This window comes from Podarcis pityusensis, assembly GCF_964106645.2.
Source record: "Podarcis pityusensis genome assembly, contig: HAP1_SCAFFOLD_473, whole genome shotgun sequence".
Lineage (NCBI taxonomy): Eukaryota > Metazoa > Chordata > Lepidosauria > Squamata > Lacertidae > Podarcis > Podarcis pityusensis.
This window is the reverse complement of record NW_028293312.1, coordinates 5,869-30,757: the sequence shown is the minus strand read 5'-3', so window position 1 is coordinate 30,757 and position 24,889 is coordinate 5,869. Positions and strand designations below refer to the sequence as shown.

General features: G+C 44.1%; 2 long non-coding RNA genes across 2 annotated transcripts; both read left to right on the top strand.

The window, feature by feature from the left end:
- Positions 1-2,958: 2,958 nt before the first annotated feature.
- Positions 2,959-9,742, top strand: LOC308469110. The gene is made up of 3 exons (XR_013982007.1): positions 2,959-3,059; positions 4,045-4,170; positions 9,531-9,742. It is a non-coding gene; the product is annotated as an uncharacterized lncRNA (long non-coding RNA).
- Positions 9,743-10,231: 489 nt separating this feature from the next.
- On the top strand, positions 10,232-12,133 carry LOC308469109. The gene is made up of 3 exons (XR_013982006.1): positions 10,232-10,325; positions 10,918-11,043; positions 12,086-12,133. It is a non-coding gene; the product is annotated as an uncharacterized lncRNA (long non-coding RNA).
- Positions 12,134-24,889: the final 12,756 nt, after the last annotated feature.

Genomic DNA, 24,889 nt, shown 5'->3' with positions numbered 1-24,889 from the left:
GTCTGTGTTCCGGAGGCTTCAGGTTCCTTTCACTGAAGCCAGGAGAGCAAGACTCTTCTGGCTTCAGCAGAGAGGGAGAGCTGCGCAGCACCCCTTCAGCCAAGTGGGAGGAGAAATGGAAGGGGCTCTGTTTCTCCTGCCACTTCGCTGAAGGGGCGCTGAGCAGAGAGGGGGAGATTTTTTTCCTCTTGTTCTCCACCTCTAAAACAAGGTGCATCCTATGGTCCGGTGCGTCCTATAGAGCGGAAAATACGGTAGTTGGTACTGGGCCATTTCCATAGCAACAGACTTGGCTGACTTTGCACCTGTTGGCTTATCTCATCCATGGGGTGATTTATGCTTATGAAGCAAATTAACCCCTTCCACATGACCTGGTTCTCCAAAATAACAAGTTATTTTTTTTTTGTTTTTAAGGACTGAAGCTCTTAGGATCAGGAAATGTGGTTAAAGATAATAAAAAGGTGGTGGTTGTTCTTGCTTTGTTCAAAGCATGAGGAAGAAGAAACCAGGAGTAGTGTTAGGAGCTGGAGTCAGAAGTACAGTAGGTCAGCAACTAAACAGTCTCTTTTTTTTAAGGAACCAAAACAGTGCAGGCCTAGTGATTGCAGCACATCTTCTCAGTAGGTGTTGCCCCAATGAGGCAGTTGTGAGGCCTAAATGGTCCCACCTTCCCACCGCTTTTAGAACTTCTTCTCCTTCAGGGGCCCTTCCCAAGCAATCTCAGGCTCCTTCATCTAGTCTCTCATTGCTAACCTGTGCTCTGCTCTTTTCATTCCTCTATGTGTTCTGGGAGACCAGGGGAGAGGATGCTGGTTGCAGCAGGATGGGGAGACTCCCTGGATTCTTCAGCAGCCAGCCTCATCTCTGTCTCTTGCCCCCCTCCTCTTCTCCACCCTCCACTGCTGCCTCTGATTCTGGACTGCTCTCTGTCACCTCCTCTTCCTGCTCACTAAATCCTGTTACCTCTTCAGCTTCCAAGACCTCTTTTTCTCAGTCTGTTCCCTCTTTCCCCCCAGACCACTCATAATCGCCCCACCACCAATCCCCTGTCTCTGAGCCTTCTTCTCAGGCTCAGCCTTTCACCACTCCTCTGCATCCAACCAGTCAATGACAAGTAAGTCCCATGCACTGAGAAGATTTGGGGCTAGAGAGAAGGTGGAACTGCTCATCAACTACTTTACCTCTGTCTTCTGCTAAAAGGAAACAGTGCACAATGTGGTGATTATAGAATAAATGATGCAGAGGGATAATATTTCTCCAGGACCCACCCACCCACCAGGATCCACCCACCCACCGGATGAAATTTGTAAAGGTTGCAAACCAAGTTGTTCAGATAGAGAATTTGTGACTTCAACAACTTACTGCCAGGATCCTGATCTTGTCTACTGCTGTGATATTATAGGTAACGTACCTATCTTTTCCTAAGGACTGCAAATATTATGTGATTGGGGAGGTGAGCAGTGGTCTTTCTTTCTTTCTTTCTTTCTTTCTTTCTTTCTTTCTTTCTTTCTTTCTTTCCTTCTTTCTTTCTTTTCTTTCTTTCTTTCTTTCTTGTTTGAAGCAAGAGAAAGGACAAACAAGGAATAGCATGGAGAGGTGCTATTAGGTGACTTGGGGAAAATGGAGCTGATCAACCCCTACTTTGCCTCTGTCTTTTTCACAAGTTTTCAAAAGGAAAACAATGTGTTGATATTACAATTAATAATGCAGGGAGGGAGCTGCAGCCCAAGAAAAGAAAATACAGTGGTACCTCGGATTACATACGCTCCAGGTTACATACGCTTCAGGTTACAGACTCTGCTAACCTAGAAATAGTACCTTGGGTTAAGAACTTTGCTTCAGGATGAGAACAGAAATCATGCGGTGGCAGCACGGCAGCAGCAGGAGGCCCCATTAGCTAAAGTGGTGCTTCAGGTTAAGAACAGTTTCAGGTTAACAATGGACCTCTGGAACGAATTAAGTATGTAACCAGAGGTAACACTGTAGGTGGTAAGGGAACACCTAGTTACTTTAAAGGAATTCAAATCTCCAGGGCCTGATTAGCTGCATCCAAGGGTACAAAAGGAGTTTGCAGATGTAATCTCAGGTCTATAATCTTTGAGAATTCCTGGAGAACTGGTGGCAATTGTTGTCCCCATCTTCAAAATGGGTTAAAAGGCCAACCCAGGAAACCACCAACTGGTGAGCTGGACATCCTGACTGCCTGACTTTGATACTGAAAGTTAAAGAAAGAGTGGCTCTCTTCCTGCAATATCTTTGAGCCAGAAGGTGACTTTTGTGACTCCTAAATTCAGTGGTGAGGCAGTTGTGAGGCCTAAATGTTCCCACCTTCCCACTGCTTTTAGAACTTCTTCTCCTTCAGGGGCCCTTCCCAAGCAATCTCAGGCTCCTTCATCTAGTCTCTCATTGCTAACCTGTGCTCTGCTCTTTTCATTCCTCTATGTGTTCTGGGAGACCAGGGAAGAGGATGCTGGTTGCAGCAAGATGGGGAGACTCCCTGGATTCTTCAGCAGCCAGGCTCATCTCTGTCTCTTGCCCGCCTCCTCTTCTCCACCCTCCACTGCTGCCTCTGATTCTGGACTGCTCTCTGTCACCTCCTCTTCCTGCTCACTAAATCCTGTTACCTCTTCAGCTTCCAAGACCTCCTTCTCTCAGTCTGCTCCTTCTTTCCCCCCAGACCACTCATAATCGCCCCACCACCAATCCCCTGTCTCTGAGCCTTCTTCTCTGAGCCTCTCACCACTCCTCTGCATCCATCCAGTCAATGACAAGTAAGTCCCATGCACTGAGAAGATTTGGGGCTAGAGAGAAGGTGGAACTGCTCAACAACTACTTTACCTCTGTCTTCTGCTAAAAGGAAACAGTGCACAATGTGGTGATTATAGAATAAATGATGCAGAGGGATAATATTTCTCCAGGACCCACCCACCCACCAGGATCCACCCACTCACCGGATGAAATTTGTAAAGGTTGCAAACCAAGTTGTTCAGATAGAGAATTTGTGACTTCAACAACTTACTGCCAGGATCCTGATCTTGTCTACTGCTGTGATATTATAGGTAACATATCTATCTTTTCCTAAGGACTGCAAATATTATGTGATTGGGGAGGTGAGCAGTGGTGTTCTTTCTTTCTATGTTTGAAGCAAGAGAAAGGACAAACAAGGAATAGCATGGAGAGGTGCTATTAGGTGACTTGGGGAAAATGGAGCTGATCCACACCTACTTTGCCTCTGTCTTTTTCACAAGTTTTCAAAAGGAAAACAATGTGTTGATATTACAATTAATAATGCAGGGAGGGAGCTGCAGCCCAAGAAAAGAAAATACAGTGGTACCTCAGGTTACATATGCTCCAGGTTACATACGCTTCAAGTTACAGAGTCTGCTAACCCAGAAATAGTACCTTGGGTTAAGAACTTTGCTTCAGGATGAGAACAGAAATCATGCGGTGGCAGCACGGCAGCAGCAGGAGGCCCCATTAGCTAAAGTGGTGCTTCAGGTTAAGAACAGTTTCAGGTTAACAATGGACCTCTGGAACGAATTAAGTATGTAACCAGAGGTACCACTGTAGGTGGTAAGGGAACACCTAGTTACTTTAAAGGAATTCAGATCTCCAGGGCCTGATTAACTGGTGAGCTGGACATCCTGACTGCCTGACTTTGATACTGAAAGTTAAAGAAAGAGTGGCTCTCTTCCTGCAATATCTTTGAGCCAGAAGGTGACTTTTGTGACTCCTAAATTCAGTGGTGATGACCTTTGCCCTGCTGGTTCTCTTTTTGATTTTGTTATACCTGGGTAAAAAATAAAGGTCTGTTCTATCAATGGACTGTAGTATATATAAAAAAAGTCTAGTCCATTTTGGTGTCTTTTGCTACTCTAACTTGCTCAAAACATTAGCTCATTTGAAACTTTGCTATTTGTGCATAGTTTTATTTAGTGGAAAGTGTAATGAAATCTCAGTGACTGCTTTCACTGAGATGCTTAGAGATGTTGGTAATTTCTTCTCTCTGAAGGATGGATTTCTATCTTTATAATATTTCTCCAGAATCCACTCCCACCGAGCAAATGAAGTGTAAAGGTCGCTGCAAACCAAGGTGTTCACGTAAAGAATATGTTGCTTCAACAACCTTCTGCCATCATCCTGATCATGTCTACTGCTGCCGAAAGAAAGGTAACATGCTAATTTTTTGTTATGGGCCGCAATCATGAGTTGGAAAAGAAGGTGAAAATAATGAACAGGGTTGTTTGGCTATGCTTGAAGGAAGGCAAAGAACAAACAAGGAGTAGGTTTTCTACGTGGAGTGGATGGAGAAATGCTTTTGGGTGACCGAGATAAGTTGGACTCCTCCACACCTACTTTGCCTCTGTCTTCTTCCAAAAGTGTATAATTTGATGATAATAGAATAAAAGATACAGAGAGGGGACTTCAGCGCAAGGTAGGAAGAGAGTTGGTAGGGGAACACCAAGCTACTCTGAATGAATTCTAATCTTCAGGGCCTTAGAACTGCTCCCAAACGTACTAAAGGAACTTGCAGATGTAATCTCACAGCCTCTGTATAGAATATTTGGGAATGCTTGGACAAAAGGTGGTGTCCCTGCAGACTGGAAGTGGGCAAACTTTGTTGCCATCTTCAAAAAGGAAAAGAAAAAGGACCCAGGAACATAACTAGTTGGTCAGCTTGGCTAGGATACTAGGAAAGGTCCCCAAAATGACAATGAGTCAACGAGAAGTTAGCAGGCATGCCACTTTCAGAGGCCCTGGGGGCCCGAGCACCAACAAATTTTCATTTTGGGTGTCCACGGGTGCCTGGCTACCGCCTCCTGCTGTGGCCTCCTGCTGTGGCTGCAGCCTCCCACTGCCTCTGCAACACAGTGTGGCGGAGGCGCAGGCCCTGGCCCAGTTGCCTTGTTTTCTCAAAAACAAGTCATAGCTGATGAATCTAAGTTAAAAAAACAAACAAACCCAGATTGGCAAGCTTAGTGGATAAGGGTAATGCTGTGAATGTCTTGATTGCAGTAAGGCGTTTGACAAACTCCCCCCTGGTTGCTTGTCATTCTGGAAAAAGAAATCACAAGTGGGTTACCACAGGGTTCTGTCCTGGGCCCAGTGTTATTCAACATTTTTATAGACGGCTTAGATGAAGGAAACAGAGGGTCTGCTCATCCAATCTACAGGTGTGGAATTTAGCTCTTCAGGAAAAGCTTACCTGGCACGTCAGACTTTTGAATGGGAAAGCAAAGCCACACTCAAATCTGGTGGGACTTTGTTGGATATATCAGCTGTTGGCTATTTACAGTATGGTAGCACTGCAGAGAGCTTGCTAGGGAGACCATGCATTAAAAAGGGACTCAAAAAGTACTTAAACAAGGTTTTAATTACAAAAACAAAAACTCCATTTACACTAAATACATCAACAAACCAACATGACCCAACCACCAACCCATCCCCCAGGGTAATGGGAGAGCTAGGTGCTGCTCCTTATATACTACACCCAATTGCTGACACAGCTTAATCAATACAACTCAGCAGCACCTGCTATGTTTCACAGCTGTAAAGCTGGGTCTCTTTATCTTGCTCTGGCCCCTTAAAGACATACACATCGGGTGGAACAGTGATGAACCTTTACATTTAAAGAAACCATTCAACAGTTCAAGGAACTGTTATATTGTTCTCTCCCGCAACCCTATCCTGGTATCCCAATACATTAGGTAAAGGTAAAGGGACCCCTGATCATTAGGTCCAGTCATGACCGACTCTGGGGTTGCGGCGCTCATCTCGCTTTATTGGCCAAGGGAGCCGGCGTACAGCTTCCGGCTCATGTGGCCAGCATGACTAAACCGCTTCTGGCGAACCAGAGCAGCGCAAGGAAACGCTGTTTACTTTCCCGCCGGAGCGGTACCTATTTATCTACTTGCAATTTGACGTGCTTTCAAACTGCTAGGTTGGCAGGAGCAGGGACCAAGCAACAGGAGCTCACCCCGTCGCAGGGATTCGAACCGCCAACCTTCTGATCGGCAAGTCCTAGGCTCTGTGGTTTAACCCACAGTGCCACCCGCATCCCTTTCCCAATACATTAGGGAAAAATAGAATACATGGCCTTTTGTTTATTATAGGTTATACTTTACTGTACATTGCAGTGCCACCCATTGCGTGAACAGGCAGCGACCACCCCAGCCCCCAGGGACCACCAGAAAGGAATAATGACTCTGACAACGTGTTATGGAATTAAAATTTGGCCACAACTTTATTAAACTTTCAAATGTAGGAAGACCTTGGCTTAGGCATTAGGCATATATCCCTCCCAGCCCCCCAGCTGGGGGGACTGGGGCTCCTCAGGGTAAATGGGTTATGGGGGTGCTCTGCAAGACACATGTGTACATAGGCAGCCCACCCCATATCCACGCACGCTGGGTAGTTCACTGATAACCTTTCAGTGTATAGCCAGTGACACCCATATTACAACCCCTTTAAGAGGGGACCCTGGAATTGCTGTCGTGGGGTGTGTGTGTGTGAGTCACCACTTCACCCCCCCCCCAAATTTCAGGGAAGAAAAGACTAAAGGATTCCACCCAAGGCCTTAAACCGCCAAAGTTGTGACGAATTCCTACAGGGAAGACAAAACCTGCCAGTGCAGGAGAATTTCTTCCCAGCTCTTCGACAGCAACCAGTCAAAAGACCGTAGCAGCACCTGCTAAACAGGAAGAAAAAGGTTAACCTGTAAGCAAGAAACATTAAACAAAGGGAGGGTTGGGTGAATGAAGCTCCTGAGCCGACTGCCGGGCTGCTGCTGGCTCCACCCCCTAATTATGTGATTGGCCCCACCTCCCAGCAGTGTAAATTGACTGACTGAGGCTGGGCGTGAGCCCCCAAAGAATAACACTGAGAGGCAGGCCAGCCCACATAAGTTCCCTGGGGTCCGAAGAACCGCGTGCGATCCCGGAAAGTGCACCCACAGTGTGTTTGTTTTTTTAAAAAAATAATTTTTATTAACTGGCCAATCACATCAAATTAAATCACATCACATAAATTCCAAATTACAAAGCCAATTTTTAAAATTTTGTTGGGGGAACCCATACTTCAAGATCCAAAGGGGGATTTAAATCATCTTCTTATTACTGCATTAATGTCCAAATCAGTCCCAATCAGTCCCAATCAGAGTTCATAGTTCTATCCAATCTTATCTTGGTGTTTCCACATCATATAGTTCATATAATTTCTCTTTTTCCTTTACGATCTCTTCTGTTAGTCTCCTTAAGCCGATAAGCAAATATAATAATCCTGTGTGAATTTCCCGTTCTTCCAGTCTAAGTCCAGATGGTTTCCATATATCATCTCCTTCGTAGATAACATCGCTCTTTCCATCATAAATTAGGCAGTTGTCACTCTTAAGTCCCACTGAGGAGTTAATCCACGATATGTAAACAACTCTGTTTCTCTCTTTCTCCTCCCAGACTCAAGAGCTCCGACAGTGCCTCCCAAAATGGCGACGGCATTTTTAACTGCGTCATTCCAAAACTCTTAACTTTCCAGCTTCGTCTTGTAACATTGCTTTGGTTCGAAAATTTATCTCCACACAGCCTTAAATCCACAGCTTAAGTCCTTAAAACGACATTTCTGACTCATTAGGGGAGGGGATTCTTGTTTAATCACATAGAGAAATAAAGGAGGGTTTCCCCCCCCCCCTCAGCCATTTGCCGTACCGTATCTTGACGTATCTTCTCATATTTTATTCTTGTCTTGTTTTATCAGAGATCTCTTCTGTCAGCAGTCTTTACTCCCCCTCTTTCCTTGAAGTATGTGCAATTTATCTTGTCCAAATTGTTTCTTTTGAAGATTCTTGCAACTAGTGGCGCGGATCAGAGACGGCATCGAGGAGTGCCGGAATCCCACAGGAGGGCTTTGTGCCTAGTGTCCCCATCCCCACAAATTCGGGGGTGGTATAGGGCACAGCAGGCAAGGGCCGTCCCCCCCACAATCCTGGAGGGGTTAAGGAGGCTAATTACCCCCATCATAGCCTCCAAATTACCTCATGTGGGTCGGAGAGATGTTATTGTCAGCCATCTTCCGATGCGCCCCCTAGTGGCCCCCTGCACCCACAGTGTGAGTGTTCTCCTTGTGCACTCAATCTTTCCCAACATCAGGGTCTTTTCCAGGGAGTCTTCTCTTCTCACGAGGTGGCCAAAGTATTGGAGCCTCAGCTTCAGGATCTGTCCTTCCAGTGAGCACTCAGGGCTGATTTCCTTCAGAATGGATAGGTTTGATCTTCTTGCAGTTTCCTGCTTGGCAGGGGGTTGGACTTGATGGCCCTTGTGGTCTCTTCCAACTCTGATTCTATGATTCTATGGGACTCTCAAGAGTCTCCTCCAGCACCATAATTCAAAAGCACAAATTCTTGGCGACCAGCCTTTTTTATGGTCCAGCTCTCACTTCCATACATCACTACTGGGAAAACCATAGCTTTAACGGGTCTTCACTTACCTCATAGTAAATGTCACAAATTTTGGAAGTTCAGGCATTGGGTTGGAACCTTAGCTGACCAGAGGTCCTGTTAAAGGGGTGCACGAATGGGAGTCCACATGGGGGCCTATGGGACATAGTGCCTTTCCCAATGGTGGCCCTGGTGGGATTGTACAACCTGATGCATGTCCACTGGCACCAACTCCAGGGGCCCCCAGGGCCCCCTGCACCCACAATATTTTGTGTGTGACCGTGTGACCTTAGTTGAGACTTCCAGAGCTTTGTGAGCCCTGGAAGTTGCGTCTGAAGCCTCACAGAGCCTCCCAACGCAACTTCCAAGAGAAACCAGAAGTCTCATTGGAGGCCTGAGACGTAACCCCCAAGGCCCCACGAGGTCTTGGAAGTGACATCTAAGGCCCTGCACAGTCTCAGAAGCTACTTCTGGTAGAAACTGGAAGTCACGTCGGAGGCCTCGTAGGCGTTGCTGCGGCGCCCGCAGTGTAATGTGACGTAATGATGTCACAACATCACTTTCCATCTCACGTGTCATTGGGCAGCCATAATCTGGGCCCCAAGGTGGCACCACTGTGCATGTTAGAGGTGACCTCCCAGTCAGGGTTGACCCACCCTACTCAACAACCAGCGGTCAGGCTGCTTGATACTGTATACATATCCAATGCCTTGGCCAAAACCTACTGACATGTGAAATCAATAAAAGTTATGGCCTATTTCAACCCAATAGCAATGTCCCGTGTCTCATTTATTTGGCTGGCCTTTCACTGGGCTGTGAGCATCTTGCCCCTGTATATGCAATCCAATCCTATACAATACTACTATGTATCTCCCTATATCTGGTCCACTTGCACAAAGCAAGGGCAACTCATATATCAAAACAATGCAGACATTTTAAATAATCCCACAAGAAAGAAAAGTTACAAAATGGGGAGGCTAGTCTATTAAGGAAAAACGGGCACTACTGAATCCTCGAACTTCCATTTACACACATAGTTTTGACAATTTATTCCAGGTGAAACATAAGGAAAACCTTTATATAATTTTCTTTTGTTTTTAAGTATAAACTACGAAGATGAAGATTGAGGATCATTTGAATATTGGGGGCTGTCCCATCACTTGGAGAGCCACTGGATCCTGCTTCAACCCCAGCTAGAGTCTCCTTCTGCTTCTTCATCAAAGCATCCAGATCAAAAGAAGTGCTTGCAACATTCTCCATGATTACATGAGATTCTCCCTTGCAATAAAAGTGAATTAAAAAAAAAGCAATTTCCATTCATTTGTCCTGATCTGATTATTTACTAGCATGAGGTTATTCCTGATTAAATGTTGTTGTTGTTTAGTCGTTTCCAACTCTTCGTGACCCCATGGACCAGAGCACGCCAGGCACGCCAGATTAAATGTAGAACGTGACATTTGTTCTTACTGAAATTCATTTTGGGTTTTTTTCGGCCCTGGTCCCCAATCTGTTAAGGTCATCTGGAATCCTGATTCTACCTTCTGAGGTATTAGCCACCCCTCCCAGTTTGGTGTCATCTGCAGATTTGTATACATTGTTTTGTCCACGTTGATCTTCATGACATTTTTCAAAAGAAAGAGCAGGAAGTAATTATCCAAAATTAATAGCCATGAATATCCTTAGCAGAAGAACATACAGTCCTTCCTTCACCCTGAAAGTTTCTCTTCCTCCTGCCTCTGTGCATGACATCATTCCCTTAGTAAGTACAAATAGAAGATGCTTTCCGTTCTCTCTCTGCAATATCTTTGAGCCGGAAGATGACTCTGGTGGCACCAGCATTCAGCCATGAAGACCTTTGCCCCACTGGTTATCTTTTTTATGCTGCTTAGCTTCCCAGGTAAAATATAAAGAACAGTTGAACCACCGGACTGTGGTAAAAGAAGACTTGTCTAACTAGCTTTGCTGCTGTGCCATGCTTGAAGTATTAGCTCATTTGATACTATGCCATTTGCACAAGATGAAAGTATACCTGAAGGAGCATCTCCACCCCCATCGTTCAGCCCAGACACTGAGGTCCAGCTTCGAGAGCCTTCTGGTGGTTCCCTCCCTGCGAGAAATGAGGTTACAGGGAACTGGGCAGAGGGCCTTCTTGGTAGTGGTGCCCGCCCTGTGGAACGCCCTTTCATCAGATGTCAAGGAAATAAACAACCATCTGTCTTTTAGAAGACATCTGAATGAAGCCCTGTTTAGGGAGGTTTTTAATGTTTGGTCTTTTACCATGTTTTTAATGTTCTGTTGGGAGCTGCCCAGAGTGGCTGGAGAAACCCAGCCAGATGGGCGGGGTATAAATAGTGAATTATTATTATTATTATTATTATTATTATTATTATTATTATTAGACTGCTTTCACTGAATAGGAGATGCTTAAAGATGCTGGTGATTTCTTTTCTTCTGGGGGACTGATTTCTATCTTGTTAATATTTCTCCAGGACCCACCCCCACACTGAATGAAATTTGTAGAGGTCTCTGCAAACCAAGTTGTTCAGGTAGAGAATATTTGGCTTCATCAACCGTCTGCCATCATCCTGATCATGTCTATTGCTGCCGAAAGACAGGTAACATGTGAATTTTTTTCCTAAGGTGTGCAACTATTATATGATTTGGAAAAGCAAATAAACAGGTTTGAGGGTGTTTTTTTGCTATGTTTGAAGCAAGAGAAAGAACAAACAAGGAGTAGGTCTTCTGCGTGGAGATAATGGAGAGGTGCTATTAGGTGACCGGGGGGGGGGGAATGGAGCTGATCAACACCTACTTTGTCTCTGTCTTTTTCAAAAGGAAAACAGTCTGCAATGTGATGATATTACAATTAAGAATGCAGGGAGGGAGCTGCAGCCCAAGAAAGGAAAATAGGTGGTGGTGGTAACAACAACAACAACAACAACTTGTTATTTATACCCCACTCATCTGGCTAGGTTTCCCCAGCCACTCTGATGAGATTCTCATTAAAAACATAAAGAATTCTCTCTCTCTCTCTCTCTCTCATATAAAGAATTTATAAAGTATAAATGAGATTCTCATTTAAAATATAAAGAACTGTATCAAAAGGGCCCCTTCCGATTCTCAGAACTGAGTGTCTTTGCAAATTAGGGTGGAATCTACAAACATAAAAACCCCTCTGAAAATGCTTTTTAAAAAGCATTAAAAAATACATTGCATTTTCCATAAGGCTCACCATTGCCATCTAGTGTCCCATTGTTTACCTTCCCGCTGGAGTGGTACCTACTTATCTACTTGTACTTTGACGTGCTTTTGAACTGCTAGGTTGGCAGGAGCAGGCACTGAGCAATGGGGGCTCACCCTGTCGCAGGGATTCGAACCGCCGATTTTCTGATTGGCAAGCCCAAGAGGCTCAGTGGTTTAGACCACAGCGCCACCCACGTCCCATTGACCCACTGTATATTGCACTTAAAACACACTTAAAACATTTTCTTTGCAGCTGTATAGCTGAGTTCTATGTCATTTGTGCAGGATTAGTTCCATTTCTTTTCTTAGTGAGAAGTGTAATGGGCTCCTTTCACAGAATAGGAGATGCTTAGAGGAGCTGGTGATCTCTTCTCATCTGAGGGATGAATTTCTACCTTCACAATATTTTTCCAGGACCCACTCTCACCCGAAATAAAAAATGTATAGGTCGCTGCAAAGCAAGTTGTTCAGGTGGAGAGTATGTCGCTTCAACAAGCTCCTGCCACCGTGCTGATCATGTCTACTGCTGCTCAAAGACAGGTAACATGCTAATTTTTTGTTATGGGCCACAACTATTATGATTTGGAGAAGAAGGTAAAGATAATAACAGGGTTGTTTGGCTATGCTTGAAAGAAGATGAACAAGAAAGGAGGAGGTCCTCTTCATAGAGAAGATGGAGAAATGCTACTGGGTGACAGAGAAAATAGTGAACTGCTCAACACCAACTTTGCCTCTGTCTTCTTCCCAAAGGAAAACAGTGTATAATTTGATGATACTAGAATAAAAGATGCAGCTCAAGAGAGGCAAAGAGATAGAAAGGGAATACCTAGCTACTCTGAATGAATTCGAACCTTCAGGGTCTAATGAACTGCACCCAAAGGAACTATATGGATTTGCAAATATAATCTCAGAGGCTGTTTTATAATATTTGGGAATCCTTGAAAATCCCTGCAGGTGGGCAAACATTGTCACCATCTTCAAAGAGGGGGAAAAGAAGACCCAGGCATCTCGGTTGGTCAGCTTGACTTTGATACTAGGAAAGGTCCTAGAAATATATTTATAGTGTGGGTCTGTGAACACTTATTAAAGTGTTCTGTCGCTACTAAGAGCCAGCATGGGTTTCTCAGAGACAAGTCATAGCAGATGAAACTCTCTCCCCCTTTTCAATAGAGTGGCAAGCTTAGTGGATAAAGGGCATGCTGTGACTGTAGTGTATCTTGATTGCTGTAAGACTTTTGACAAACTTCTTCATGGTTCTTTTGTCAACCTGGGAGAAAAAAGTGGCAAGTGGATTACCACAGGGTTCTGTCCTGGGCCCGGTGTTGTTCAACATCTTTATAAATGACTTAGATGAAGGGAACAGAGGGGTTCCTCGTCAAATCTGCTGATGACACCAAATCAGGAGGGGTAGCTGATATCTCAGAAATAGAATCGGGATTTTAGATGACCTTTAGAGATTGGAGACCTGGGCCAAAACTAACAAAATCAATTTCAGTAGGGATAAATGTCAGGTTCTGCACTTAGGCAAGAACTGCCAGATGCATAAATATAGAATGGAAGACAAAGGATCTTAGAGGGTTTTTTGTTTTTTTAAGTAGACCACAAATTTAACTTGAGTCAACACTGTGATGCAGCAGCAAAAAGAGTTAATGCAATTCTAGATGTTCAGTCCTCACAGCAAGGGAAGTAACAGTATCACTCTTACCTTCCTTGGTCAGACCCCACTTTTAGTACTATGTGCAGCTCTGGGTACCACAGTTCAGGAATGATATTGACAAAGTCAGCTGAGGAGAGTGACCAAGATGCTCAAGAGTATGGAAAATACACCTTGGGAGGAACAGTTGAGGGAGTTGGGTATGTTTAGCCCAGAGAAGAGAAGACTGAGAGGTGATCTTATAACCGTCTTCAATATCTGAAAGGCTTCCATGTGGAAGATGGAACAAGCTTTTCTGCTGCTCCAGAGGGCAGGACACGAGCCAGTGGATTCCTATTACAAAAAAGGAGATTCTGACTAAATGCAAAGAAGAACTTTCTGGTGCTAAGAGCTGTTCCACAGTGGAATGGGCTACGTGAGACTTTGCTTCATTGGAGGTTTTTAAACAGAGGCTGGATAACCTCCTGTCAGAGATTCTTTAGCTGGGGTTCCTGCATTGCAGAGGGTTGGGATCCCAATTCCAATTCCCAATTCCACAGCTGTGTGACTGGAGTGATATCTGGGTTAGGTGCTCAGTGTTGGAACACACCTGGGGGGCACACACAGCCCCCAGAATGAGACAAACCTCTCCGGGCATCTTCCTGATGAAACGCAGCCTGGGACGTGCATAAATCTTCATGCACCAGCGGAACATATCAGAAGACTATGTGCACACTCACTCAGCAGAGTATAGCAGAAACAATCGTGGAGCGTGAGTGTGGCATTCTAAGTATTTATTAAGCAATATACAGTTGTACCTCGGGTTAAGAACTTAATTCATTCTGGAGGTCCGTTCTTAACCTGAAACTGTTCTTAACCTGAGGTACCACTTTAGCTAATGGGGCCTCCTGCTGCCGCCGCACCACCGCATGATTTCTGTTCTCATCCTGAAGCAAAGTTCTTAACCTGAGGTACTATTTCTGGGTTAGCGGAGTCTGTAACCTGAAGAGTTTGTAACTTGAAGTTGCTGTAACCCGAGGTACCACTGTATACAGGACAAAGCAATCATGGCGACCTCTCAGTTCTTCTCCAAGAGAGAGAGAAAAAGAAAAGTACAAAAATACAGTAGAGTGGAAAAGATCATAAGACTGGCTTCCATTCTCATTTTCCAAGCCTGGAAAGTAAACACAGACATGTGATGTAACAATCACATATCCAGCAACGGAGGAATGAAATGCTAACACTTAGTGGGTGGGAAGATACAATCACTGGGCAGCAGAATAAAAGAACGAAGAAGTAGCTTTTGAAAATCAACTTTATTTGAAACAATTTGAATTGGAAAAATTGCAACACTTAACACTACATTTCTGGTCACACATAACCCCCAATTTTCACTTGCATGTTCCATTTTCAGAGCTCCCAGAGATTAAATTAATTCAATTTACGTATAATACACAACCTTGCAAAGTTGTACCACCTTTTGTATTATCTTTTCATGATTCCCAAGGACAACAGAATATAAATTAGGAGTCCTTCCAGGTGATCTTTTTACGCTTCCTGTTTTTAGAGTCAATATATAGAGCAGGCAGGAACTATTTTCCCAAGAAGTCACTACCCAAATAAGTATACAAATCAGACCTTTGGTAAAATGCTTGCACAGATACAGTAAAGTAGTTCAAAAACTGGTGAAGGTCTTTTTTTTTTATTTACTTGAAGGTTTGCCACTCTTAACTAAAGGCCTACCAATACTGTGTGCAGATTATTATAGTTAGGAAGAGATGGAAAACTGGTGGTCCTCCAGATGTTGTTAGATTCCTGGTTTCCATCAGTCTCAGCCTGCATGCCCAAAGGCTAAGGATTACCAAGATCTGAAGGGTTAAATCCCCCCCCCCCAATAATTTTTATTGGTTGATGGTTGGATTTGTGGACATATGAGAGAGCATTATAAAACCCACACAGAGACAAAATAAGACTGTTCCTTTTAATCCACTTGTGGAGAAAACTCGGAGGCGACAGAAAAGGAAAATGAATAAATGACAAATATGAGAAGATGGGACTGGAAACATCATTGCAGTAAGGAAAGCAGCACGAATTTGGATCTTTGGATTCCTGACGATCGAGGAGCATGGGTACCCCCCCACAAAAATTTTTTAATTTGGAAAACATTTGGACTTTATGATGTGTATTGATATAATTTGGACTAATTGGTATGATATGTTTAATTTTGGTTCAAAATTGGGAAAGGAGTACGGCAAGGCTGTATATTGTCTCCCTGCTTATTTAACTTATATGCAGAATTCATCATGCGAAAGGCTGGGCTGGATGAATCCCAAGCCGGAATTAGGATTGCTGGAAGAAATATCAACAACCTCAGATATGCAGATGACACAACCTTGATGGCAGAAAGTGAAGAGGAATTAAAGAACCTTTTAATGAGGGTGAAAGAGGAGAGCGCAAAATATGGTCTGAAGCTCAACATCAAAAAAACGAAGATCATGGCCACTGGGCCCATCACCTCCTGGCAAATAGAAGGGGAAGAAATGGAGGCAGTGAGAGATTTTACTTTCTTGGGCTCCATGATCACTGCAGATGGTGACAGCAGTCACGAAATTAAAAGACGCCTGCTCCTTGGGAGAAAGGCGATGGCAAACCTAGACAACATCTTAAAAAGCAGAGACATCACCTTGCCAACAAAGGTCCGTATAGTAAAAGCCATGGTTTTCCCAGTAGTGATGTATGGAAGTGAGAGCTGGACCATAAAGAAGGCTGATCGCCGAAGAATTGATGCTTTTGAATTCTGGTGCTGGAGGAGACTCTTGAGAGTCCCATGGACTGCAAGAAGATCAAACCTCTCCATTCTGAAGGAAATCAGCCCTGAGTGCTCACTGGAAGGACAGATCCTGAAGCTGAGGCTCCAATACTTTGGCCACCTCATGAGAAGAGAAGACTCCCTGGAAAAGACCCTGATGTTGGGAAAGATGGAGGGCACAAGGAGAAGGGGACGACAGAGAATGAGATGGTTGGATGGTGTTCTTGAAGCTACCAGCATGAGTTTGATCAAACTGCGGGAGGCAGTGGAGGACAGAAGTGCCTGGCGTGCTCTGGTCCATGGGGTCACGAAGAGTCGGACACGACTAAACGACTAAACAACAACAATGTTTAATTTGGCAAACTGAAGGGTCAAATTTTCAATGTGCTTATAGTAAGGGATTGGATATTGTGTCAGACACATTCCCGTGGATATTGTTCATCAAAGGAATGCACAAGTGGGACTTTATTGCATAGGATTTAACACAGCTTGTTCTCTTCTCTTCCATAGGGCCATAAAATGGTGCAGCAGGAAACTCCTAAATTGCATCAGAACTTATACAAAGGGTGAAGTCCTTCTTCAATGCCATTCTTAAGCATCTGACACACAAGTAATCTTTCAGAAGTTCATTTCTGGTGACTGAAAAGCCTTCCAGAAAGTAACGATCGTAATAAAATAATAAATAAAATAAAATCAGACATGTTGTGCAGATGGAGTCCCGTGTAAACTGGGAGTCAACTTGTTTATTTGATTGCTGTGTGGCAGAATCAAAACATTCCCTGGTTTCCTTGGCCGCAATAGAAGGGAATCCAGCCTGCTGCAAGGAATTCAGAGAAGACCTGGTTTTATGGCTTCTTCTTCTTCTTCTTCTTCTTCTTCTTCTTCTTCTTCTTCTTCTTCCTTTTCTTCTTCTTCTTTTGAGGTGGGGGAGTTTTAAGAATCTCCTCTGACTCTTCTTTGGCCTCTGTGGAGAGCCAGTGTGGTGTAGTGGTTAAGAGCGATAGACTCGTAATCTGGGGAACTGGGTTCACGTCTCCGCTCCTCCACATGCAGCTGCTGGGTGACCTTGGGCCAGTCACACTTCTTTGAAGTATCTCAGCCCCACTCACCTCACAGAGTGTTTGTTGTGGGGGAGGAAGGGAAAGGAGAATGTTAGCCACTTTGAGACTCCTTCAGGTAGTGATAAAGCGGGATATCAAATCCAAACTCTTCTTCTTCTTCTTCTCTTCCACTTCAAACTGGGCCTGCAAACCATGCCAGATTTAAACCATTCCTTGGTCATCGGATGGATAATATGATGAGCAAGGAGGATGAGAAAATACTGGCAGCTAATCTGCAGAAAAGGGCTGTGGAGAGAGAGAGGGAATGCATGTGACCACATCCATCGCTTGTATGGACAAGGATGAATGGACCGAGGCCGTTTAGGGCTTTAAAGGTCAGCACCAACACTTTGAATTGTGCTCGGAAACGTACTGGGAGCCAATGTAGGTCTTTCAAGACCCGTGTTATATGGTCTCGGCGGCCGCCCCCAGTCACCAGTCTAGCTGCCGCATTCTGGATTAGTTGAAGTTTCCGAGTCACCTTCAAAGGTAGCCCCACGTAGAGCGCATTGCAGTAGTCCAAGCGGGAGATAACCAGAGCATGCACCACCCTGGCGAGACAGTCCGCAGGCAGATAGGGTCTCAGCCTACGTACCAGATGGAGCTGGTAAACAGCTGCCCTGGACACAGATTTGACCTGTGCCTCCATGGACAGCTGTGAGTCCAAAATGACTCCCAGGCTGCGCACCTGGTCCTTCAGGGCACAGTTACCCCATTCAGGACCAGGGAATCCTCCATATCTGCCCGCCTCCTGTCCCCCAAAAACAATACTTCTGTCTTGTCAGGATTCAACCTCAATCTGTTAGCCGCCATCCATCCTCCAACCGCCTCCAGACACTCACACAGGACCTTCACCGCCTTCACTGGTTCTGATTTAAAAGAGAGGTAGAGCTGGGTATCATCTGCATACTGATGAACACCCAGCCCAAACCTCCTGATGATCTCTCCCAGCGGCTGCATGTAAATGTTGAAAAGCATGGGGGAGAGGACAGAACCGTGAGGCACCCCACAAGTGAGAGCCCAGGGGTCTGAACACTCATCCCCCACCACCACTTTCTGAACACGGCCCAGAAGAAAGGAGCGGAACCACTGAAGCCAAAACCAATAATGATGATGATGATGATAATAATAATAATAATAATAATAATAATAATAATAATAATAATCATTTATACACCGCCTGTCTGGCTGGGTTTCCCCAGCCACTCTGGGAGGCTCCCAACAGAACATTAAAAACACGGTAAAACATCAAACATTAAAAACTTCCCTAAACAGGGCTGCCTTCAGATGTCTTCTAAAAGTCTGGTAGTTGTTTTTCTCTTTGACATCTGGTGGGAGGGCGTTCCACAGGGAGGACACCACTACTGAGAAGGCCCTCTGCCTGGATCCTTGTAACCTCACTTCTTGCAGTGAGGAAACCACCAGAAGACCCTCAGAGCCAGACCTCAGTGTCCGGGCTTTACAATGGGGGGTGGAGGCGCTCCTTCAGGTATACTGGGTATACTTAACCTGCCCCACAACTGAACTCATACGTGACAGGTGTGATTTGGTCAAATTGGTCTTGTGGGTCAAATGAGGAGGCTAGGTAGGCCTAATTACACCCGTAGGCCTGAGGTTTTCCAGGCCAGATTAATATGATTGCAAAGTATTTCATGGTTACAATTCTGATAAATTTCCTATATATATTTTGGCACTTGGATCCTTCAATCCTTTGCATGAAGAGAAGGCATTGACTCCCATGTACTGGGCAGGATGGCACTTTTCTCAATCTCTTCCTTCAGTCCCTTTTGTTACTTTCCAGACTGTTCTTAGCATTTGTGGATAACTGTTAAGCTGTGGGTGAACATATCAGACGACACAGAGATTCTTCAAACAGCTCTTGTTTATTCACAGGCCAGAACAGAACTGGGCTGCAGGGTTCAGCCAACCTACTTATATAGAGCTCAACTACAAGGCAACAGTAACAACTTTCTGTAACTATCCAATCACTGAACGTCACTTTCCTTATTTGCATATGTGGACCTGAGTGAAAACTATCTACAATATCCCCCTGCTGGCCCAGGGTGAGAACTTCAGTCCATAACAAGAACGATGGTGCCTTGGAGAGGAGAATAGGAACATGCTGTCCCAAGACTAGAAGTGTCCCTTTAGGCCTTTAGATCTCAGTTTTTCTCTACCCTTTCGAGCTCGGTAAGGGGGCAAGTGGTGGTGGGGAGAATATTCCCTCATAAAATATGGGATACCAGGGACACATCTACATTCATGGTTTTTAAGGCTAAAAATGAGTTTTAAAAGGGTTATGATACTCATATAGCCATATGACGAACTTTTAAAAAGTCAACAATGCGTTATTAAGATGTGATGCCAGAGGGCGCGGCAGAATTCTCCCCATCAAATAAGTGGGTAGACATTGTAGAAAAGGAAGCGAAAGAGAAACCAAATGAATCATAGAATCATAGAATCAGAGAGTTGGTGCCCGATAACAAATGTTGGAAATGTAAAGAAACTGAAGGTACATTCTTTCACCTTTGGTGGACATGCCCAAGGATTAAGGCTTTCTGGGAAATGATATATAATGAACTGAAAAAGGTACTTAAATATACCTTCCAGAAGAAACCAGAGGCCTTTCTCCTGGGCATAGTCGGTCAATTGGTGCCAAAGAAGGATAGAACTTTTTTATGTATGCTACAACAGCAGCAAGAATACTCATTGCAAAGTATTGGAAGACACAAGATCTACCCACTCTGGAAGAATGGCAGATGAAGCTGATGGACTATATGGAACTGGCAGAAATGACTGGCAGAATCCGAGACCAGGGAGAAGAGTCGGTGGAAGAAGATTGGAAGAAGTTCAAAGATTATCTACAGAAATATTGTAAAATTAATGAATGTTAGAACGATGTTGGATAGAAATTAAGTGGTTTCTAGCTGTAATGCTTTAAGGGAATATGAAAAAGGGGTTGTTAAGAGGTAAAAATCTAATGTTACTATTTTAAGACCAAAGATTAGGATAAACAAAGAGGGTAAGGATTTGCTGAACCAACAAACTGAACTGGAATACAAAAAAGGGAGGTATGAGGAGGTCCGGGAAACAAGCTAAAGAAAAATAACCATGGAAAATCTGAGTGTTTTTAATCATTTTTATTTTGTATTTTTTCTTTCTTTCTCATTTTTTATTGTAATATCTTAAAAAAAATCCTAATAAATATTTTATTAAAAAAAAAAAAGAATCATAGAGTTGGAAGAGACCACAACGGCCATCGAGTCCAACCCCCTGCCAAGCAGGAAACACCATCAGAGCACTCCTGACATATGGTTGTCAAGCCTCTGCTTAAAGACCTCCAAAGAAGGAGACTCCACCACACTCCTTGGCAGCAAATTCCACTGTCGAACAGCTCTTACTGTCAGGAAGTTCTTCCTAATGTTTAGGTGGAATCTTCTTTCTTGTAGTTTGGATCCATTGCTCCATGTCCGCTTCTCTGGAGCAGCAGAAAACAACCTTTCTCCCTCCTCTATGTGACATCCTTTTATATATTTGAACATGGCTATCATATCACCCCTTAACCTCTTCTTCTCCAGGCTAAACATGCCCAGCTCCCTTAGCCGTTCCTCATAAGGCATCGTTTCCAGGCCTTTGACCATTTTGGTTGTCCTCCTTTGGACACGTTCCAGTTTGTCAGTGTCCTTCTTGAACTGTGGTGCCCAGAACTGGACACAGTACTCCAGGTGAGGTCTGACCAGAGCAGAATACAGTGGCACTATTACTTCCCTTGATCTAGATGCTATACTCCTATTGATGCAGCCCAGAATTGCATTGGCTTTTTTAGCTGCCGCATCACACTGTTGGCTCATGTCAAGTTTGTGGTCAACCAAGACTCCTAGATCCTTTTCACATGTACTGCTCTCAAGCCAGGTGCCACCCATCTTGTATTTGTGCCTCTCATTTTTTTTGCCCAAGTGCAATACTTTACATTTCTCCCTGTTAAAATTCATCTTGGTCCCAACCAAAGAAGAATGACAACTTAAGTTGACAGAATATGCACAACTTGCAGACTTAACGTATAGAATAAGAGAACAAGAAGAACATAAGTTTTAGGGAAGATTGGAAAGCGTTTATTGAACATATGGGAAATAATTGTGTATGGCTGAAAACGTTGGCAGCATTAAGATAAATTCAACAGTGTAAATAAGTTTTGATGGATGCAATAGTGGAATACTAAATGGTATAGCTTTTGTAAAATATGCAGGGATTTATGATATGTAAAATAAACCATGGAAAGAGAAGAAAGGAAGTCATTGGTATCTTAAGGATGTAAAATGAGTATTTTAAATTGTAAAACAGAAAATGTAATAACAATTATAGACAGATATAGATAGATATAGATATAGATATGAGAAACCAAATGCATTTACATTCTGGAATGTTAACAAAAACATTGTTTTATGAACATTTAAGGAGTGAGAATATATCCAGCCCAGCTGTTCTGCCTTTGGAGTCTCATGTTCCTAGTTATTCTACTACCAAAACACCCTCTAGACTTATAGTCTGGTATTATTATTATTATTATTAATTTATTTATTTATACCCCGCCCATCTGGCTGAGTTTCCCCAGCCGCTCTGGGTGGCTCCCAATCAAGTATTAAAGACAATTTATCACTATGACCTGGGTAGGTGAGCTGGGAGTCGTGATTGATTGCTTATTGATTGGTTATTCAATTTCTATACTGCTTAATATATATAAAATATCTCTAAGCAGCTTACAAAAAAACTGAAGTAACAACAGACAACTTAAATGAAATGTTACCAAAACACTGTGTTACTTATAAAAATGCTCCATCAGTACAAAGTTACTAGTATATATAAGACCAATATCAGTTCATTTTCCTTCTGACATACCTTCACTCTCAGCTTTTGGGTTCTCACCCAGGGTCCAAACAAACTCTCAGCTCTCCCACAAAAACTATCACAATCAGAAGTGTTTCTGGAAACGGTGGACATCCCCCTAGTGTCTTATTCTGCAGTTGCATTTTATGGGCAGGCCCAAGTTGGTGGTACTTACGCAGGCTGCCTGCAGCTGTGTCCCATTCAGCTGCCCTCTCCACAGTCATTTCCAGGTGCAGCAGGTTTGTTGAGTTTCCTAGGGGTTCCAGAGATTGGGAAAGGGGCCCCCTACACTCTCAGCTCTTTCTTCAGCCTTTGTCATCTCCTCCAGCTGCTAGTGGATCTTATCTAGCTTTCCCTACTTAGGTCCTTCCTTCGGCAGTAGCACAAGCTGGGATGTCGGTCTGTGTCTGTGTCTGTGTCTGTGTCTGTGTCTGTGTCTGTGTCTGTGTCTGTGTCTGTGTCTGTGTCTGTGTCTATGGAGTCCAGTTAGGATAGTCCACCCAGAGAGATCTATAGATTCCAAGAAGTTCCTGAATGCACGCTCTGGGGGATTCTCCACTTGACAGAGCTGGTGATCCTGTTGAAGCCCTCACCTTGCTGTAAACAGTGACATGTGGAGGCCTATCCACACAGTCACTCCTGATGCTGTAGAGCAGGGTTCCCCAAACATGGGTCTCCGGCTGTTGTCGGACTACAATTCCCATCACCCTTGACCACTAGTCCTGCTAGCTAGGGATGATGGGATTTGTAGTCCAACAACAAGTTTGGGAAACTGTGCTGTAGAGCATGTTCAGCTTTCTAGAATGTTAGTTAGAGACCCCCGTGTTATGAAATGGGTCACACAATAGTTAGAATACAAATGGTGAAAGTCCCACTGTCAAGATGACTGAACAAGTGTCAAAGCACACGATCCTACCGCATGGTGATTGAGACCCAGGTTTGGGACTGAATCGATCTTGGCCACCTTGATGAATGACCATTTTTGGGGGATAGAGATGGGGTGTGTGTGTGTTGCAATTCTGCTGCTCATGCTCACTCTGTGATCAGATTTAGGGTCTGTGTTCCTTTGGAGAATTGAGACACAGCTGAGATTGTCGTAGCTGTAAGAAATATGGTTTATTCACCTATTTACACCTTCAGTCTGCATGGAGGGAGTCTAGATCTTACAACATGGTCATTTAAAGAGGGGCTTGCCCTTCTCAGTAGTGCAGCCCTGGAGTCAAAGGCATCTCTCCCAGCCTGCCTACAGCCAGCCTGCCAAGATGGATCCCAGTCTTTGCTCCCACCCTTTTCCCCAGCACACCTTGCTAAAAAGCACTATTTTCCTGTAAACTCAAACAGCAATCACCACCACAACCTCTGTCTGCTCAGGCCCAAGGTTCCTCCTAGATGGGCCACCAACCCCTTTCGTCTTGTTAATGCTTCTATCCCAGGAGAGGCCCTGACTTGGGGGAAGTTCAGTCTGTACTTTTCCACTGGTCCCCAGTCTTTCCTTCAATAGTCCAGATAATCAAAATTCTACTGTTCATTCATTTTTATGGTTTAGGAGGGGTTCTTTCCCAAATCTATAGCAACAACCATAATAAGGTCATTTAGTTCTAAGCAGAACTAATTTCAAGAGTACTGCCCTTGCTGTAAAGGACACATTGTTTAGTTGGGGGTGTTAAGAGCTGTTTGCATTAGTACTAGTGTAAATGGAACGAAGAGTCTTTCAAATGCCCATGGGCTCCATGCAAGAACATTTTTTTGCATCATTTCCTTATGAAGTATAAATAAAGAGTTCTCTTAGCTTGCTTTCTGACATATCCTTGAGTGGGAACAAGACTCTGGTGGAACCAACATTCAGCCATGAAGATTGCCATCTGTTTCTTCTTATTCCCCCTGCTGAGTTTCCCAGGTGAGATATAGAGGGCCCAGCAACCACAGGATTGAATTATCAAAAATTTTGGCCACTCCTGTCTGCCAGCTTGGGTATCATACCTAAATATGTGCATGCATGCTGGGAATATTCCCCAGTTGTGCTATGTCAGATGCCCAGACTTGTTGTTGTTGTTGTTTAGTTGTTTAGTCGTGTCCGACTCTTCATGACCCCATGGACCACTCCTGTCTTCCACTGCCTCCCGCAGTTTGGCCCAGACTTAAAGGTGCTTAAAAAAAATATATTAAGAGGAAAAGGTTGCCTTTACAGAATGAGGAATGTGTGTTTATTGATTATTATGACATTTATATCTGGCTGTTCCTTCAAGGAGCTCATGGTGGCATGCACAGTTCCCCCCTCCCCTCTGTTATCCCCACCACAAACCTGTGATGTAGGTTAGGCTGAGTGACAGAAATTGACGCAAGGTCACCCAGTGAGCCTAATGGCTGAGCGGCAACTTGAACCTGGGTCTTCCAGGATCTAGTCCAACACTCTAACCACGACACCACACATGTAGAAATCTCTCTTCTTCTTGGACTGGCAATTTTTCTTTTCTGACAACATAGCTGCAGGATTCGTCTTGAATGAGCCTGATGGTGAATGTTCGGGTGGATGCAAGGCATCTTGTTCCACTGATGAATATGAGGACGTAAGCCAAAAGTGCTTTCAGCAAGGCCATGTCTACTGTTGTAAAGGGCAAAGTAACACTTTTAAATTTTATTATGGGCCACGACTTCTATGATTTACTGCTGGTGTTTCCAGGCAAGGTGCATATGGAGGTGTAATGGTTCAAGGGGTTGCTCGTGCGTAAGCCGGTGCCCACACCTGGCTGGGTTGCCTAAGTGAACCTTTTCTGTCCGGACAGCCACTCACC